The 19,607-nt window shown below is 44.9% G+C and overlaps 1 protein-coding gene across 3 annotated transcripts in view; it reads left to right on the plus strand.

Moving 5' to 3' along the window:
• The window catches only part of CAPZB (capping actin protein of muscle Z-line subunit beta), a 163,890-nt gene that overhangs the window by 125,953 nt on the left and 18,330 nt on the right, over positions 1 to 19,607 (plus strand). The gene's annotated exons all lie outside the window — the stretch shown is intronic.

Consider the following 19,607-nt stretch of genomic DNA (forward strand, 5'->3'; position numbering starts at 1 on the left):
AGGCATCGTAGAGAGAACAGGGAGCAGCTTTGCTTCATTACCATCATTTCAAGGTAGGGCAAACAAGGACATTTCTTCCATTGATGCTGGACTCTCTGAGGGTCAGGTCTTGCCTTCTCATGTAGTGTACAGTTCCTATCCATCCCTTCTGCAGCCTTCTTCTAAAGGGTCCATCCATTACACTGGAGACTGGCTGTCCATCTTGCACTCTTACAGTGTAAATGTCTGTCTCCTTTCTATTCGTTACAATGTCCTTGATAGATAATAGCTTTTTTTAAATGAAGTTTTAGTCTGATGCCTTCTGTTTTTTACCTCAGAGACTCCTCTTGTTATATTATGCTCTCCCCACCCCATAATCTTTCAAGTAAACTTGATATCATTTATGTAATTTCTCTAATGTAAGAAAGAAATGCGTTTAAGCTTTGAAAGAACAGAGTGGGTGAAAAATGTTACTGCCCAGAATCTGCCAGGCTGTGGGATGGGTTATCCCACTTGGTATCTGTCCCATCTTTGTGTACTTATTAGTGACCTTAATAAATGCATCTTGATTGGTTAAGGTTCTGCTGTTAGGCAATGAACTGGGCCCAGAACTGAAATGGGTAGGAGGTGGTGGTCAGACAGGATCTCACTTGGGGAATTTTAAAATCTCTTCAGCTGATCCTATGATGCTCCCATGACACACACAAAATCCCTGAAACACAACTAAAATGATGGCAGGAGGATCCTGACGGTGTTGTAAGAAGTCCCAGTTTTCAGTTAGTCAGATTTGATCGTCATCGGGGCCCTGAGAAAGGACATCGGTTCTCTCTGAACTTCCCAGGAGTCCTTCCTCCATATAGCACACAACCTGTAGGCCTTCAGCCCTTACTGGACCATATTCCAAATTTCTTTTACTAGACAGAGTGTCCCATGAGGGATTGGGGATTTGAGAGGAAGCCTTAAGTATCAGTCACTTTGGCTGAGCTGTAGAGAAAAATAATCAATCCATCAAGCTAGGAACTTTTCATGGAAAATGTTGGTGATTAGGGTGAGAGCAACCTTAGTTAAGTCCCAGCTTGGTTACTGGCTGCTTATGTGAAATTAGGTTGTTGCCCTACTGAGGTTCCATCTCTTTCATCTGTAAGAGAAAAGGGTTTGCCCCAATCCCTTTCAACTCTTAAGTCCAGTGCTTTTCTGAATGTGGGAAATTTCCATTTCTAACTATGCAGTTGTTCTTAGGGCCTAGAGATGACATAGATATTGAAATTGGTTCTTTTTCTTGTGGTCTGAAGGAAGTAGGTCATAATCCAAATTTGGGCTCCTTAACTTTTGTTTATTGGGAACCCTTTGGGACTCCTAGTGATGTCCTTTTCAGAAGAATTTTTTATAAAATAATCAAAGGAAATGTTAAATTTCACTTAGAGATTACTAATGTTAAACATGTAATATTTTTCCTCATCCAAGTTCCTGGACCCTCCTGAAATCTGTCAATAGCTCCATTTATCCCAGGGTGAGAACTCCTGCTGTGGATGAATACATTAACGGTAGTGAGCAGGCAGAGAATTCTTTGGCAGCACTTGCTGTCTCCCTGGGAAGACTGAGCCCAATCACGATACTTGGTGGTGCTCTAGAACAGGGGTCAGTGAACTATGGCCCAAATCCAGCCTAGCCATTTTAAAAACAAAGCAACCATCCAACCCAGGTGGCCAGTGAGGTCCGGAGTCTTCATATTAAAGTAAAAGGAAAATATTTGACTTGACCTTTCTTCCTGGTAATGTTCCTATCATTCATGTTGGCAAAAAAGATTTAGCAAAGACCGCATTGTTTGTGGAGGCATCCTGTATCTGGCCACTCTCTTTGTGGCTTATGATGAAGCTAGCCTGTCTCGTGCTGACCTTCATGGCACTCCTGGGCAAGATAAGGGAATTGAGAGAGTGGGCCTGAATAAGGGTTCAGGAATGCCAGCCAAACCTCCCTGCTCTGGTTGGGAAGAAAGAAAAGGAGAGAGAGAAAAGGAGATTTCCCCCATCCTGAATAGAGGTTAAGAATGCTGTTGAATACAGGAAAGAATCAAATCCTGGGTCAGGAGAGCTTGGAAAAATGAAGCTTGTTTCTTTAGAAGAGGGTTGTTTATCCTCCTGCAGAACAGAAACTAGAAGCAACACGAATAGAGAAATCTTTAGTTTCATTTTTTTTTTTCTAATTCTCTAATTCTGCAGAATTCTTAGAACTTCTGATTTTTCATAAAAGCAAGACTGGGTTTATGGAATTATCTCTTCCTTCCTGCTTTCTGTTTTCCTCACCTTTCAAAGGCATTTCATTGAAAAGAATGTAAGGTAGAAGTTTGGGTTCTGCTTCAACTGATAGGATTTAGAGGTAGAGGGAACAGACAAATTACTTCGTCAAGTTTTTCATTTCTGATCCATATTCTGGCACACTTTTCTCCTGCAGACTGGTTTCCCTTCTCTGACCCCCTTCCCCCTCTATTCTTCCATTCTCCTCTCCTTTCTTTTTCATGTCCTTCATTTCCTATTTTTTTCCTCTCCTCTTATGATTTTGTTTCTCCAAGACAAGGAAACCTATTTGTGATAAACTGGATCACAGGTTTTATAACTATAAGAGGGACCTTAGACACAATCAAGTCAGGGCCTTTCATTTTACAGATGAGGTAACTGAGGCACATAGAGATCTGTGACTAGCCTTGGGTTCCCAAGCACACATAATTCTGAATCCATCTCTCCATCAGAGCACCCAGCTGTCTCATCAAGTCTAACTCTTCCTCTCCCATTCCTCCTTTATTTTGAACACAAGGAAAGTATTCACGGAGGTGAAAAATGGGGTGATCGTGTCGGTATAGCAAGTAACAAAGCCAGCCTTTAAACCCACGTCTTTTGGCGCCAATATTCCCAGATGTGTTTAATCAAAGTAGATACTCCCTCCATTAGTGCACTTGGAAGATCATCTATACCTTAGGGAAAACCTGCTGGAGCTGTTTTGGCCGGAAAAAAATCCTCCTAGTGGCCAGTCCTAGTGATGAATGAACCTCTCCACATTACTCAAGGCCAGTTTTTGGACAGCCAGACAACCCATCTTATTCAGGCCAGATGTGTCCCAGCCTTCTCCATGCCTGATGCCACAATTAGGTATCCAAGGGAGTCCTTAGTGGAGGAGTAACCGTATGATATTCATCCGATTTCTTTGGCAACGTGACTGCTAAGGCTACAAGAAGTTGGTGGTGGGGAGCCTCTTTCTTTGGGCTGAGGCGAAGTTAGCTAACATATTTGTTTGATTTTGCAAAGGCCAGCCAAGCCAAGCTTCATTGAGAATGGGGGGGTTTGTGTTTGTTTGTTTGTTTAATCTCATCCTCCAAAGTCCTAAGGAGAAGTTTAGAATAAATTTAAAAGAAGGCTCTTAGTGTCCCCTTTTCCTAGTTAATCACCTTTAGTCTAAAAACCAAATGTTGCATTCTTTTCATCGTCACACAACTTGAGTTTTGCAGACTAATACACTGTGGTTTCTTGTTTTCCCTCCATCAGTATCCATTAGTTCCCAACCTTTGCTGCATTCAGGGTCTCCTTATCCCTCATCCTTTTGGAGACATTGTGAAAGGAGTGCAGAGTGACCTAGAAGTGAACCATAACCCAGGCTTTTCCTTGGTGGGCATCACCTGCATTCTCCAGCCAACATTTCCACTGAGGAAAACTGCTCTTCTCTCTTATGGCTTCTGGTTTTGATCCTTAATTCTCTTTAAAGAACATTTGACTCTCCAGGGAATCAACATGAATGATCAATGTGTGAAATTAATAGTCTCCTGTGGGCAGTAATGGGGATGGACTGAAAAGCCAGACCTTCTAGTCGTGCTTCTAGACCCATTGAACTTCTGAGATGAATTGGACTTTAAAATATTATCCACTCCTTGCGGGTCCATCTCAAGCCCATTTGCTCCTATAGTTTGGCCTGCCTGCCCCAGTGCCTTTGTATAAGTTACTGGCTATTTTCCCTCTTTATCTCTATCTTTTGGCAACCAAATTGTTCCCTTCAAGATTCAATTAGGTGTCGATTTCTAATCTGGTGTCTTTCCTAATCCCTTTATTAGAAAAGTATGCTTTGTGTTTGCTTTTTAAAAACAAGCATTTTGTTTTTACTACTCTGGAGACATGTTTTCTCTTCCATCCCACCCTCCAGTAGAATTTGAGTTCCTTGAGGTGAGAGGCTGTTTTATTTCTGTCTTCATGTCTCTCCAATACCTTGTATATAAGTAGTGTTTGATAAATGCTTATTGAAATGAATCAAATTTTGGCCTAACAGGATGTTGGTGGAAATGGTTTTTTTACTGAATTAGCTAGCACACAATCTATTAAATCAGCAGAGTCTTTTTTCCAGATTTCTGAAACATCTATATAATCTACTAAAGCCAGGGTTTAGGTTTGGATCATTTAGTATGGGGGGAAACATCATCAGGCTACCATTTACAGGGATTTCTGTTCTGTGATCTGTTATTTTTTAAAAACTTCTTATTTTACAGTTGGGGAAACTGAGGTTCAGAAACTTCATTGATTTGACCAAGAACACATGACTCACAGCGAGTCCTTGTCACCAGAAACATTCAGGAAAACTCTTACTGACCTCTCCTCAGGGCTTTTCTGGGAATTCCTGACCCCTGGGTTCTCTTTCAATTCTTCCAAACTCTGTGTCTCCAGTGGCAGAGTGAGAATCAAAGCCCTGTTCTCCTGATCTCTGCTCTAAGTTGTCATTCCACATTGAATGAACCTTCTTGCCTTATATGTGGTTCCAGCAGGGATGGAGTCAGAAGCAAATGCCATCCCTTCTCCTCTTATTTTCTGATTTTTTTTCCCCAAAAATATTTCCTTAGTATCGATGAAAAGTCCTGATGTAATATTACAATTGCTCCTCCTCTCCCAAACCAGAGAAGGGGCAAGGTGATGAGTTAGTTAATAAGTGCTGTTCTCTTTGAACTCCCCCAGGCTGTGTTCATTTTATTATTCACCATGTCCCCCAATTCCATCTCCCCTTTTTTTAAACAAATAGTCTACCCTTTCTTGACTGCCTTTTCTGTCATCAGAAAAGGAAAAGGACCAAAGTGTGGTAATGGTAACCATTTTCTTTCTTCAAGAATAAATATTGGAGAACTGTTGATAGCTCAGCACCCACCAGCTCTTTTTATATGAAAGTTGTCAAGTTTGCTAAAAATGCTTAGGAGATGACAGCTGCTGTTGATCCTGGAAATGGTTTATATCAGCTCTGATTATCCTACATTTCATCATTCTCTTCCCCTTCCATAAGTATCTTGCTTTCATCTCCCCCACCCCAAGATGTTTTCTTCCTGATTCACCTGAGCAGCACTTAGGTGAATGTCAGCAGAACCTAGTCCCAGGGGAGAAGAAAGACGGCCTTGGAGCGGAAGAACTCCCCCGTGGTCAGTCTAAGGGTGACCCATCTGGATTGTGAGGACAGAGCACTTGGTCTGGTCCTGGCCCAGCCGGCTGCCAGGAAACCACCCTGTTACCTTGGAGAGGTTCAGAGCCACGCCAGCCTATTTTCTGGGAGCACTTGCCTTTGTGAGCCCCCCACTTGACCCATTGAACCCTGAATCTGCTCTCCTGTCTTAGGTTCCTTGGGAGAGCAGACAGCCTCCATTGTGGGCTTCAGGTTGGGCTCTCGCAGCTGCTTCTCTTAAGCCTGGTTCCGCCGGAGGCCAGATGTTCTAATGAATGGGTTGGCATTGCTTTCCTGCAAAGATGATTGCTCCCATCTGCACCCTGTGCGCTGCCATCCCTGCTCTTAACTCCAAGCAGATAATACCTTCAAACATGCGGTTGTAATTTATTGGCCTTATAAGTTAATTTTAGTGGGTGTGCAATTGATTGAAATCAAAGCTTAATGAAGGCCAGAGTCTAGGGTTGGGGGATCAGGGTGAGGAATGATATTTTGTTTTCTCCATTGCTCCAAGTCTGAGATAATCTTCAAAGGCTTTAATTAGCTTTTCTAATCAGCCCTTCTTTTCTGGAAAAGGAGGTTTGCAGAGGAAAGGCTAGACTCCCTCTGGCAGTCCTGAAACTGCTCCACCAAGAAATGGCTAAAATGTTCTGAGCTTCAGTCAAGTCTTCCACACCACCAGTGTTTGCTTTTCCCCAGTCTGGCTCCAGCCCTCAGTTGGGGCCATTTGAGCACCTTGGTGGTCTCCCTGTTTGCCCAGGCTCCTCTCTCTCACCACTTCCCCTACCGTTCTTTTAGTTGCATCTTGGAATCAGGTTGAGGTTGTCTGGGGGGGCATTCGTCATCTATAGAAGCACAGAATATGGAGGCCCCAGTAGGGGCAGGCCCTGCCCTTCTTTGGAGATAGAAGAATTCAGGGAGAAGAAGCAGTTCTCTCCCTCTTTCTCCCTCTCTCCTCTCGCTCTCCTCTTTCTCCTCCTTTTTCTTCAAAATAGGGCTGCTGTCAAAGTTAAACTTGTAACATTTTTCTCATTGATTTGATTCAATATTTAACTAAATATATGTAGCGTGCTTATCAAATGGAAGCAAAAAACTAATATACTGAGTAATAGTTAAGACGTGAAAACATCTTGTCAGGCTCACCTGGTACACTGAAATTAAACAGGAATATCAATAGCATTTATATAGCACTTTAAAGTTCACAAAGTAGGTCCTAATACATCCTTCCCCTTCCCTCCCCTCCCCATTTATAGATTAGGAAACTGAGGTAGGTAAATTACTTTTACCCAGACACAGGATTTGAATTCAGGTCTCCTCACCTCTGGGTCTGGTCATCTATCCACTGTGTCTTAAAAATAGAAATGTAAATTCTGTACTTAACTCCTAGAATCAACTTCACAACTACAAGAGGGAAGAGACCCTTGTTTGCCTGAGATGAGTTGTGAGCTTGGAGCGAGCCAGCGGCAAGAAGCGGTGGGTGGCCCCCAAAGCTGGAGAGGAGCTGCCCTGAGGTGCTGGTCAGGCTACATGTGTGGAATTACCTGGGCTTCTGAGTGCCCCAGCCTAGGAAGGTTATGGGGTAGGCAGAGCATCCCCAGGGGGTGCCACAGCATGGAGAAGGGCTTCCCCATCCCGGCAGGCTAGTTGAGAGGCCTGGGGGAGGGGGAGGCATGAGTGGGTTAGTCCTGCCTGGCCTTAGGACAAAATGAGAGAGAGTAAAGCTTGTAACACTTCAGGAACAGAGATGGCCGCTGGGTGGGGGAAGGGGGTGACCTGGAGTGCCCCAGGAGAGCCTGGGGCAGGTCGTGCAGAGGAAGTCTTTCCAGGGAGAGCTCAGGCTGGACAGTCTCTGAAGTTTTTCCCTTTGCTAAGATTCTGAAGTCTGGCTACAAGTGAACACCCACATCTCCGTCTCTGGGGTTTTTGTGAGGGCCCAGCGGGAGAAGGGGAGTTCTCAAGGTGATCTGCCGCTTCCCAGCTCCGCTGTCAGCCAAGGCCTCCCTCCTGGCTCCTTCAGACTGTCATGGCTGGTAGGAGCACCTGCAGCCAAAGGGGAGCCTGCCCCCTCTTTGTGCCCGAGCTGCAAGGGCCTTCCTGGAGGGGGGGGCAGCAGTTGGCATGGCCCCCCCCAAAGCATTAGAGAGTCACAGGTGGTCCTCTCACACAAGGCGCCACTGCCTTGCCCTCAAGTGAGGGGTTTACAATCCCACATCCGTGTGGCTACAGCCAGATTTGGAAATGCTGTCAGCAGGGGAGTCTGGGAAGTAACTCTGAGGGTATATGTCACAAGGTGTTGGCACATCATAGACACAGAGCGTTAAGGGGCTATGTTGTGTTCTAGAAGGGAAATACAAGAGTCCTGGTTCCTAGACCATGGGCTCTTAAAAATTTGATAAGACCTAGATCTCAGGGATCAATTTCTTCTATAAAATGGAATAATGCCTTCTCAGTCAGTCCCAGAGAATTGTGAGAAGCATTTGAGAAAATGTGTACAAAAACACTTCAAAAAAACTCTCACCATAAATTCAAGATTTTCAAGATTTCAGGGCTGAGTGAAACTTGGTGAACTTCATTAGTTGATCCCCCTCCTCCAGCTTCAGGCTGTTCCGTACTTTGTCCTGACAAGAGAGATTTCAATTTCCCCTGATTCCAGAGACCTCCAGGGAAGGCAATTCCTCTACTTCCATCATACATCTGCTGCTCAGAGAACAAGTTGGTTTGTAAAGTGGGCTCTGGGATCCAGCTTGTCAGGGGTATAATTAGTATTTTGGTTTTGACATATATTATTTGTCTTCTCAGCCATGCAGAAAGAGAGCCTCTGAGAACACGAGGTGCCTGCTGTGGGGCTTCCCAGCTTTTTAAGTAATTAGGCAGCCGTGGTGTTAAATGTTTGCCTCAGCACTGAGGTGGAAACCCAGTTTGCCAGGGAAGGGAGATGAATGAGCAGAGTCAAGTCTCCTGCTTTGGAGGGAATGGAGTCAGAGCCAGTTTGTGGTTTTCCATTCGCAGCTTGGGTTTGAGGGGTGAGGGGAAGAGTGGGTCCCTTGAGAATGCTGGCCCTTGTGACTTGCTAACACATAGTAGCCTGACTCCCTCCACTACTGCCAGGGTAGTGTCTACCCAACTGGGCACCCCTCCTGTACCCTAATGGAGGCTGCCCTTCCTCTACATTGCCTTTTGCTAGGAAGAAAGCCATGGGGGGAGTAGGAAGGTAGTGGAAAGGAAAGAAGCCCATTCACTTTGATATGCTCCTTTGAGCCCAGCATTATAAGGTGGTATCCTCTTTTAAAAATTCCTGGGTTCCTCAATCCAAACAGTCAGCAGTCATGCTTGGGAACGTATGCTAGGAGAATAAATCCAACTAGGGCTAGGGTGAGGGGGTTTCTCCCTTTTTGGTAGTTGGAGTAGCATCTGCTTCCTTTTCTCCTCCTGAGAACCCTGAGACTGACCCAGCGTGGTCTCCCATGAGCCACTTTGCTGAAGTGTTAGTGAAGTTAACTGTAATGGCTCAGTCATCTCCTGGCCCTGCTAGGGTTCAGTCTGAGGAGATGGCCTGTGACAAGGTGGTATCTGCAAGGGCCCCACCATCCTGCCCTTAGCAAGATCCATTCATTCATTTACTTGATATTCTCTTGGGCTCCTTCAGATGCACCATCCCAGCAGGACAATGAGGCCCAGGTGAGATAGCACATGGAAAGTGCTTTGTGAACTGGGCTTTTAATAATAGCCTTTTTAAAGTTTGCAAAAGACTTTATGTAAATTAGCTCATTTGATCCTCACAAAAAACCTGAAAAGTTGGAGCCACAATTATCCCCATTTCCCAGCTAAAGAAACTGAAGCCAAGAGAGGTGCAATGACTTGCCCAGTACCAGAGCTCACTTCTGCTGGAGCAGGCTCAGCAGGTCCAGTGCTTGGTCCCCTGGACTACCAGCTGTGTCTCATAAAGACTGGCTTTTAATAAATGCTGAATTGAACTAAATGTTAGGACAATTTCTAATTCAGGCAGATCATTTATAGTTACCTTAGCTGAGCTAGGAGGGAGAAATGGTGGATTTCCCCACACAAAATATTGTGGGGGAGGGAGATGAGTGCAGCACAAGTTAGCACTGTCACCAAGAACAGTGACACGTCCCAAGTCCTTACTTCCAGAAAGCAAAATTTGTTTACCAAAGATTGCTGCAGAAAGAGATTTATTTCTCTTGAAGAAAAGCAAAAGCCATGCAAAAGATTGCTGTAAAGTACTGCAGCCGCGGTCCAGATGTGTCCTTGTAAAGCATGGCTGGCATCGCACTTGCACATGCCTAAGCGGATCGGTATGTTTGCTTGGGGCTCGGGATATTGCACCTGTGGGTGCTGGAAAAAGGCGCTGTAAAATACCTGTCCCGGGCCCACAGGCAGCTGCTGGCACAGGGTCACTTACTTGGCCGGAGCTCACAAACACTGCATGAATTGTGGATGTGGTCCGCCCCCAGGGCAAGTGTGGGGCTTTCTGCGCTTTCACAGGTGCCAAGTTTACTTTCAGTGATTGGCAGATGTGAAATCGCGCTGATGCAGGAAGCAGCATCTCAGTTTTATATAGCGGCCTTCCCGGAACAGTTTAGAACACTGGGGTGCTGCCATCTGGGCACCACGCTCTGGCGGAACACGGGTGAGATGCCCTCATAGACCAGAGGAGGGTGACCAGGGGATGAGAAACTGGAGCCTACCAAGATCTTCAGTTGGCACCGTTTTGTCTGAGAGAGAGAAGGCTGATGTGGGATGTGGTCTAGAACAGTGACCATCTCCAGAGGGCAAATCTGGGGACTAGTGAGTGGAATTGATGAGGCGGCACATTTTAGTTCAGTCTAAGGAAGAACTCCGTTAGTAGTGGGAGCTTCTGGAGATAGATAGCAGGCCCCTGCTTTTGAGGTGTTCCTGCAAAACGGAATGATCTCTGCTTGTTGGGGATGCTCAAGGGAAACTTAGAGGCCCACTGAAGGCCCCCTAACTTTGACCTCCTCTGAGAGTCATGTGAACTCTCCCTCAACTCCCAGTGTTGAGCGGCGCAGTCAGAAATCAGGAGTCAGCTCTGCACAGGGGTCTGCGCCGACTGCGATGACAGAAATGGGGGGGGGAGGGCAGTGGGGTGGGTTGGAATAGAATCCAGACCTCTGGTCATTATCCACTAGTATTCTCAGCCCAGACTTATCCTCCTCCCTTTCCAGTGTGAGCACCTCTTAAGAACCAGCTGTTCATTCCCTTACTTTGAGCCCTTTGGAGTGCCAAAGAAAGGGAGGGTCTGGGCAGCATGGGCAAGAGAGGGCACCTCAAGGAAGGGAGGCAGCAATCATCCCTCAGAATGAATTAGAGGGTTTAGTGGGAAATTTGCCAATTAGAGTGTGTGCCCATCACGCCTTGGGATCCCCAGCAGAGGACCCTCCCTAAATACCCGGGTTCTGATCCTCGTTCTGCTCTTTGGTTTTAACTTCTCGTTAGAATGAGATGGCACTACAGGGTCTTCTGGCATCCATCCAGCCATATTCTTAAAGCCCTGATATTCACTCTAACCCTATACTTCTTTCTGGTTCCCTACAGTGGGCAAATGTCACAGCTCTATAGCTAATGAAAATGAATAGTCACCATCCAGAGAAGGCTATCTGTCGCCTTATCCCACGTGTCTTGGCATAGAATTTGTAAGACGAAAATAAATCTCATAGATCACCTTGTCAGTCAGCCAGCCAACATTTATAAAGAGCCTCTCATGGTCAGACAGTGGGTTAAGTATTGAGGCTGAAAAGAAAGGCAGAAACACTGCCCTGCCTTCAAGAAACTTACTGTCCAAATAGTCTTTTCCACTTCCCCTTTCTTCCTCTTCACTATAAAAACTCTTTCCTGCCTTTTTATGTGAAATAATTTACCCCATTCTACCTCTCTTTCCTCTTCTCCCAGTGAACTCCTTTTTCTCACCCTTTAAATTTTATTTTTTTAGATATCATCCTGTCATATTCAACTCACACCCATGCTCTATGTCTATATATTCCTTCTAATTGCTCTAAGAATGAAAAGATTTGAGAGTAGTAGGTATGATTTTTCCCATATAGGAATGTAAACATTTTAACCTTATTAAATCCCTTATGATTTCCTTTTCTTGTTTATCTTTTTGTTTTTCTCTGGCGTCTTGTCTCCAAAAATCAGATTTTCTGTTCAGCTCATCAGAAATGCTTGATTTCATTAGAAATCCATTTTCCCCTTGAAAGATTATATGTAGTTTTGCTGGATTAAGGTGATTCTTGGTTATAATACCAGCTCCTTTGCCCTCCAGAATATTCATCCTTCCACTTCTTTAATTATAGAAGTGTTAAATCTTGTATTATCCTGACTCTGACTTTATAACATTTGAACTGTTTATTTCTGCTTACTTGCAATATTTTCTGTTTGACCTGGGAACCCAGGAATTTGACTATACTATCCCTGGGAATTTTCACTTTGGGAGCTCTCCTAAGAGGTGATTGGTAGATTCTTTACCTTCTGGTTCTAGAATGTCAGGGCAATTTTCTCTGATAATTTCTTGAAAGACGATCTATCTAGGCACTGTTTTTGATCCTGGTTTTCAAATAGTCTTTTTTTTTTCCCCTGAGGCAATTGGGGTTAAATGACTTGCTCAGGATCACACAGCTAGGAAGTGTTAAGTGTCTCAGGTCAAATTTGAACTCAGGTCCTCCTGACTTCAGGGCTGGTGCTGTATTCACTGCGCCACCTAGCTGCCCCAGTCCAATAATTTTTAAATTTCTCCATGAAATATTTTCTAGGCCAGTTATTTATCAAGATATATTGGTATCTTGTGAAGACATTAGGTTCCATTTGTCTAATTCTGATTTTTGATAGAATTATTTTCTTCAGCCAATCTAAAAATCCTTTTTGAGCTCTTCCAGAAATACTTACAACTTTAGATATAGCAGTTTTAGCTTTTTCATCATCTTCTGAGCCTGTTTTGATCTTCCTTGCATAGTAACTTTGTGTGGTCAGATTGGGGTTTTTTTGGTTGTTGTTTGCTCATTTCTTGCTTATTTCTTGACTTTTAACTTTATATGTTGAAGTTGGGCTTTGCTCCCAGGGTGCCCCTATCTTCATGGGGTTTTTGTGCAGCTGTTTTCAATGCTAGTTCTGGGGATCTGTAACTTTTCAGTTTTTCCAACATGCTCTGTGAGCATTCACAAGCATTCTTTTCTACCTGGAATTATGACTAGGGTTCCCCAGGCCTGCAACTTGGATTTGAGTGTGAACAGTGCAACAGAGTCTTGCACCCAGTGCCAGCAGAGGGACCCTTGTAATCTCCTGACCAGTTGTCCAACTTTGGAAACTGGACAGAAAAGTTTGGAGGTAATCTTAGAAGGAAAGCACTGGCATTAGTACACGGAATAATGAGGAAAGGCTTCTTGTAGATGGTGGGATGTTATCTTAGACTTGGAGTAAGCCAGGAAATCCAGGAGGGGAGAGAGAAGAAGACAGAGTTCCAGGCATGAGGGAACAGCAAAGGGCTTAGGAGATATGTCTTGTACAAAAAGTAGCAAGAAGGCCAGGGTCACTGGCTCGCACAGAATACAGGGTAGAAGGAAAGGTGTAAGAAGCCTGGAAAGATAGAGAGCTAGCTTATAAAGGAGTCTTAAAAACAAATAACTTCTTACCATTGAACTTGTGTGATCAGAAGGACATTGTGGTTTTAAGAAGATCGAGGCACAGCTAAAGGGAAGCTGGCCTGTAACATGGAGCGGCTTGAAGCAGGTAGAGTCCCAGCAGGCTCTCGCACTAGGTAGGCTGGGGCATGGTGGAGGCTGACCCCAGACCGGGGCTGTGTCAGAGGAGAGGACCATCTCTAGAACTTGGCAGGACATTGGGTAATGAGAGATAACTGGGACCTGGGGATGGCACCTCTTTTGTGAGCACAAGGGACTGGGAGAATGCTGGTAATTACTTAATGGTAATGGGGAATAGGGAAGTTAGGAAGAAGAGGAGGCTTCAGATACCCAGTTGGCAGTTGGCAATAACAAGACTAGATGGAGGTCAGAAAAGAGGTCCAATCAATCTGAAAATAGTCAGATAGAGATCACAATTAAATCCACAGGAGTTGATAAAATCTCCATATGAAATAGTATATAGCAAATTATAGCCTTGAGGGCCAAGCCCTGCTTTTGTACTGGAGCTCAGGATGGCTTTTACATTTAAAATAAAGCTTTATCATATTTCAAAATACCTTTCCTAGCTGGAGGCTCTGCAGAAATAGGCAGTGCTCAGCAGGAGCTGCAGACCAGTACCTGGAATAGCAGAAGAGAAGAGGGTCTAGGATCATGCCTTGGATGAAGACCCAGCAAGGCCTGAGGAGGAAGAGGAGAACCGGAGGCTACAGTCTCATTGAAAAGGGAGCGTACCAAGAGGTGACGCATCCCCTAGGAGGAGGGCAGGAGCAGAGAAGGGAAAAGGCCTGGGAGCCGGCCAGGGACCTCGTGCAGTAAAGGGAAATGTCCTTGAGATCCATAGCTACCAGAATTGGGGTCAAATGAGCCTCACAGAAAGATGTGACTAAATGATGCTGCCAAGAGCCCACCCCTCATAAAGGGATCTGAAATAATAGGGGAAAAGGTTTCCTTGTGTGAGCTGAGGTGGAGCAGACTCTGGCCTGGCCCGGCCTGCCGAGTTCCCCTAGGGTTGTCCCATCGATGGCGGCTCCTGGCTGCCTCTCCTATGTTCATACTCAGACTTGGGCAGAGCTTTTTGTAAGACCTGCATTTTGTAAGAATTGTTTTTTTATATTTTTGAATAAAATTTTATTGTGTTTTAAAATGTAAAAAAAAAAAAAAAAAAAAAAAAAAAAAAGCATTCTTAATTCCCAACTGGATAAAAAATTGGGACAGATTGACTTTGGCGCTTGGGGTCATTTTCTGATCCTTGAAAAGTGGCTGCCACCTGTAGCCAGGCAGCCTGTTCTGTAGTGTAATGCAGCTTGAGTTTCTCCGTGCCTTCTCTGCCCCAGGATTATAGATCCAGAGCTGGAAAGAATCCTGGAGGCCTCTCTTTGTGAATCCTTCTCCTCCTTTTCCCCTAGCTCCATAATGTTATTTTCTGGAATATCAAGCATCTGTGATTGGGGGGGTGGGGAGGAGGAGAAGGGGATGTGATTCCCACACACAAACAGATCAGAGACTTGCATAGGGAGATTCCTGGAGATCCAAGAGACTCACAGCCCCATCAGCCAGGAGACCAGGTCCTTCCTCTGTCCCCATCTAATTCCCCATCCCTGCTGTCTCTTATACTTGGCACATATTGGACACTAAATAAATGCTTGATTTGGCTTCCTTTCAGAAGAGTCTTTAAAAAGCAGATGGAAGGAGAAAAACCCCTGAGTCTTGTAGACCCAGGATACTTTGAACTTGTCTTCAGGCTCTGTCCAGTCTTTGCTGGAACCCAACTGCATGTCAATTGTGAGCCAAAGATGCAAACAAGCCCTCTAGAAGTTTCTGGCCCCAGCCCAGTCTTGGCAAAAACTGCAGGACGGGGTTTTATGTGACCAGAAGGGTGACTGAGCGACCTTAGGAGCCCCCAGCATTTTTCTTGAGCTACACTAGGAAGCCAGCTTCACCCAACCTTCTCTAGGCTAAGGTGGCGTTGCACCAATCAACCAGTTTTGTTACTTCCTTCTCCCTTTCTACTTGTATTTGATTTAGGGATCCAGCCAGTCACTCTCTGGAGAAGTGAACTAGAAAGACAAAATGTAAGGGAGACTTGACAGTGCTCCCTTTTCCCCAGGCCCAGCCGTGGTTCTGGAAGGGCTGGCCCGGGAATTGGGTAAGTCACACTTAGAGCTCATATTCTGGAGACAGATTTCCATCCTGGGGCTTTAAGCACACCTCAGTTTCAGACACTTCATAAAGCTTTCTGAGCCTGAATATTTTCGCTTCTCACTTCCGCGAAACAGGTCATTCTGAGTGTGAAGCATTAGGTTGGAGGGCTTCGCTCTCAGCCCACTCCCTACACCCAGAGCTATGTGGTTAAGGATTAATGGACATAAAATCTGTGTATGAGGCCATTACATTATTCAGGCTGGAAAAGTGATTTTCATGGGCTTGTGGTAGAGGCGAGTCTTACTGATGAATGAGGCACTAGCTTCCCCACCTCAGGAATCTGCCTTTGCTTTTAGGCTAAACCCCTGCAAAGACTGAATTTTAATTGTGCTGTGGATGGTAAGGATAATGATTCACATTTCTGGAGTGTGAGTTTTAGATTCAACAAGTACCTTCTCCCCAGCAGGCAGCCCTACTGAGAGGAGAGGGTGGAAGCGTTAGCAGGCATTTTACAGATTGAGGAACCGGCCTACCCTGCCTGGGGTCACGTGGCTAGGAAACAGCAAAATGAAAATTCAAACCCAAGTCTCCTGTTTCAGCTCAGTCTTGGAATCTCAGTCTTAAAATAGATTTTATTTGCATATCTGCTCAGGGTGCATTTGGTGAGAGTGCTGTGTCTTTTCTTCTAAGAGCAGCCGTGGTTCCTCTTCTCTGGGCTTGGAGTCAGAAGACAATTTCAGTGACTTGCAGTGAGTCACTTCATTCTTTACCACATGAATAATTCTAGTGTTTCTAACTCTTGTTAACAGTTCTTTAACAAAATACACATTTCTCTGAGAAACCTCCATTTAAAATAAGTTATCCGTTCTTTACAATCTGTCTGTATTGGGTATGTTTCTGATCTATTTGAGTCATCCCAAGGCTCTTAAAGAAGGGAAAACAGACCATTGCTGAAGGAGGAGGGCCTCTCTATCCACGTTGCTCCCCTCTTTCCCTCCTAGAAAGCCAGTGAAATTCTGACACTCTTGGGCATTGGCAAAACAGCCGGCAGGCTTCGGCTCCTGCCTATCCCAGCGTGCCCTCAACACATGGCTGCACTGGATCGTTTCCACTGACATGCAAGGCCCAGGAGGGAGTCATCGGCAATGGCCAAGCCGCCTGATTGAAATGGCATGTTAGCATTTAAACAATATTAATACTATTTGACTCATTAAATATACAAAGGCCGGTTTAAGTGCTTCCATGTGTGTGCTGTTAGCTCAGGCGGGAACCTCGTCAGATGGCTTCATGTGGTTTCAGACAACATTTTAGTGCATTCTTAAAATACCCACAAAAGCCTTTATGTAAAAACTCATAAATGTGAACCACATAAAAATTATTTTTTCCCCTGTTCCATGTCATTATGATCAAAGTACAGTAGGTAAGAATAAATTTCCAAAAGCTTGTTGAGGTCCCTCTTTAATTAATGTTTCACGCGCAGAGCAAGCCCATAAACCATGTAATAGGGGAACTGTCTGTAGACCCTATAATAATGATTCTGCTAGTTGTCTTAGAGGGAGTGTGCTTGGGGAGCTCTCTTGACAGCACTTGTTGGGCTGATATTTCTGGGTGACTCCAAAGTAGTCTTTTCTGGTCTCCCTCAGTCCTTCGCTCTGTTCACCTCCAAATGTTAGGCAAGTTGGACTTTGTGATTACTCTGGGCTACAGCCATCCTTTTAGGTGCTAGAAATGGCCTATTCTAAAAAAGTCAGGGCTTTTTGTTACAGGTTGGCTACTCTGATTCCAAGAGGTATATGGGCTGACTTCAGTGGGGAAGCTTTGGGAAGACACCAGAGATGAAATAAACTCTGTGGACTTTAAATTACTCTATAAGTACATAGTATTATTATTTCTTACTCTGTAGTTCTGTGGCAGTGATTTTATCATTGAAAACTAAAGAGAAGTCACTTTGTCTTTAGATAACATAACACTTCATCTTTGATCTGGTGAGAGGTACTGTGAGTGTTCAGGGGAGGGAGAAGTACCAGGAGGCATAAGAAGCTGAGGTGCTTCTGGAGAGAAGCTTCTCATAAAAGACAAGGGAGAAGTGGAGAATTTTTCCCTTTGCCAGGCCACAGGGTGGGGCATTGAATGGGAAATGACCAGTTCCACCTTATAAAATGTCGGCACACTTCTGTTTTTCTTTCTGGACATAAACAGAAAACTGGGACTGGGCAAAGGGAGAAAATGGAGGCTACCTGGGGCTTTGGAGGGCTGTCAGGCCCCCAGGATTCCTCCTGGTTTCCTTCCAGGCTAGTTCCTCCCTCCCCATTTCCTCCAGTGTTCCGGTGCACATGGGGTTAGGATCTACCCAAAAACAACACAGTATCAGGGATTTGGGAAGTTGAGTGATTGGCAGCCCTGAAAGACTCAAAACTTTAAAGCTGCAAAACTGTTTAGGGAGCCAGCTGATGAAAATGCCAGCCAGGGTCCAACCCATCTTTCCAATGTGGCCTTGTGGTCGCCGGGCCAAAAGTAAGAGGGAGTTACTGGCTCCTCCACTTCCCCTGGCACGTAAGGGATGCCACAGTCATAAAGTTGTTTTTCTCCCTTTTGACTTAGGGCTGCCCTCCCTACAGGCAGACTGGATGGAAAACTCACCAGGTTTTAGAATCCAGTGATCAGCCGCCTAAAGAAACAGTGTTAACGAGCTTGTTGTGGGCTGATTCAAGCTAATTTGGTCATTATTGTAGACTTGACTAATAATTTAGCTAGCTGGCTCAGGGAGTCATTAAAATCTGACAAAATAGGCAGGAACACTTGCAGAGCTCATGGTGCTGGATTCTCTGGGGCACTGTAAAATTCCAAGTCATAATGGCTTCAGCTTGGAATCCTTGTTAAATCTCTCTTGAATGTGCTCCAGGAATACAGGTGACATGTCATGGGAATAGACACACAGAAATGACCCAGTTTATAGTCAGAACCACATTTGAGTATGGACGGTTCTCAGGACGGCTGCATTCAGATTAGGATGGCCCCCTATTTGGGTCCCACTTACCTTCCTGAGTCCTTACTCTGAAACACTAGGATCATTGGGGATTTTCAGAAGATAACTCAGAAGTTCTAGAACTGGGTCCCAATGGTAGATCTGATTCTTGAGCATTAAGACCTACTCTTGGGAGGGTGGGGCTGATGAGATGCAGATGCATAGATAAGTCTGCTGAAAACTTGTTTAGGGTATTTTGTGAGGTCTGTAGGGTGAGGGCATCCCTGGGGCATAACAAGGAAGGGCAAGGCTTCCAAACATGATTAGATGGACCACAGCAGGGATAGCCTAGCCTGAGGCATAGGGCAGAGGTTCAGAGGCACATTTTGGCTGGACTCTCCATCACGTGTGAAGGGATGAGGTTGGGAAGAGTTCCAGAGCCAGACTACTGAGGGCCTTCCATGCCGGGTAGAGGAGCTTCAGATCTAGTGTTTCCCTGTCAATGTGAAGTCCCTGGGTAAAAAAAAAAAAAAATGTAGAGTCTTCCATTTCCCCCAACATGGCCTCTGAGTGTTGTAGATGGGATGAAACGTCTGTCCCTAAAAGGCAAAATAACTTTCTGCTGGACACATTTCCTTCAAGTGATAGTTGAACAGGAGATGGGTTATTTGGAATGCCAGTGGAGAGATCAGAGGGCCAAGGTTCAAGTTCCAACTCAGTCATTAACCAGCTGTATGATCTTGGGCAAGTCACTCCTCTCTAGGCCTGCATTCCCCCAGCTGTAAAATAAGAGGTGGGTGGGGTGAGGTTCCTCCCAGCTGTGACATTCTCTGGTTCTAATGAGTTTTCTTGTGCCCAAAGTGTAATTAGAATGCATTTGCTTGCCCTTTCCATGGATATTTAAGGCCAGCTTTTCTCCTAATGTTTGTGAGCTTGAACCTTTTTAAATCTGATTTTAAATCCACAATAAAGTTGATGCTGGACTTGATATGGTTTGGAGCAGGCAACTTTTCTGTTCATGCAGGGAAGGGTGCGCACGGTTACATGATGATTGAAGCTACTGACCATAGCACCCTGGGCCAGTCGTTGAACCCCCTCTCTAGAGATGGATTTGTCCATCTACATAATGAGATTAATAACTCGACCTACTTTGTGAAATTAAGTGAGTACTTTGAAGTTTTCTAGCACCGATGTCAACTATTATTTATTATTATTACTCTCAGGTAAATAGACCAACCTGAAATAGTAGTTGCCGTGATTGACCCCAGTCTCCTGTTGTGACTCCCTTCCCCCCACCTCCCATCCTTACCTTAGTGTACCATGGAAAATGTAGAGCACTTGACATCTGCATCTCTTGGACCTCTGTTTCTGGCACACTGGCACACTTTCCA

Source organism: Sarcophilus harrisii, chromosome 3 (genome assembly GCF_902635505.1).
Source record: "Sarcophilus harrisii chromosome 3, mSarHar1.11, whole genome shotgun sequence".
NCBI lineage: Eukaryota > Metazoa > Chordata > Mammalia > Dasyuromorphia > Dasyuridae > Sarcophilus > Sarcophilus harrisii.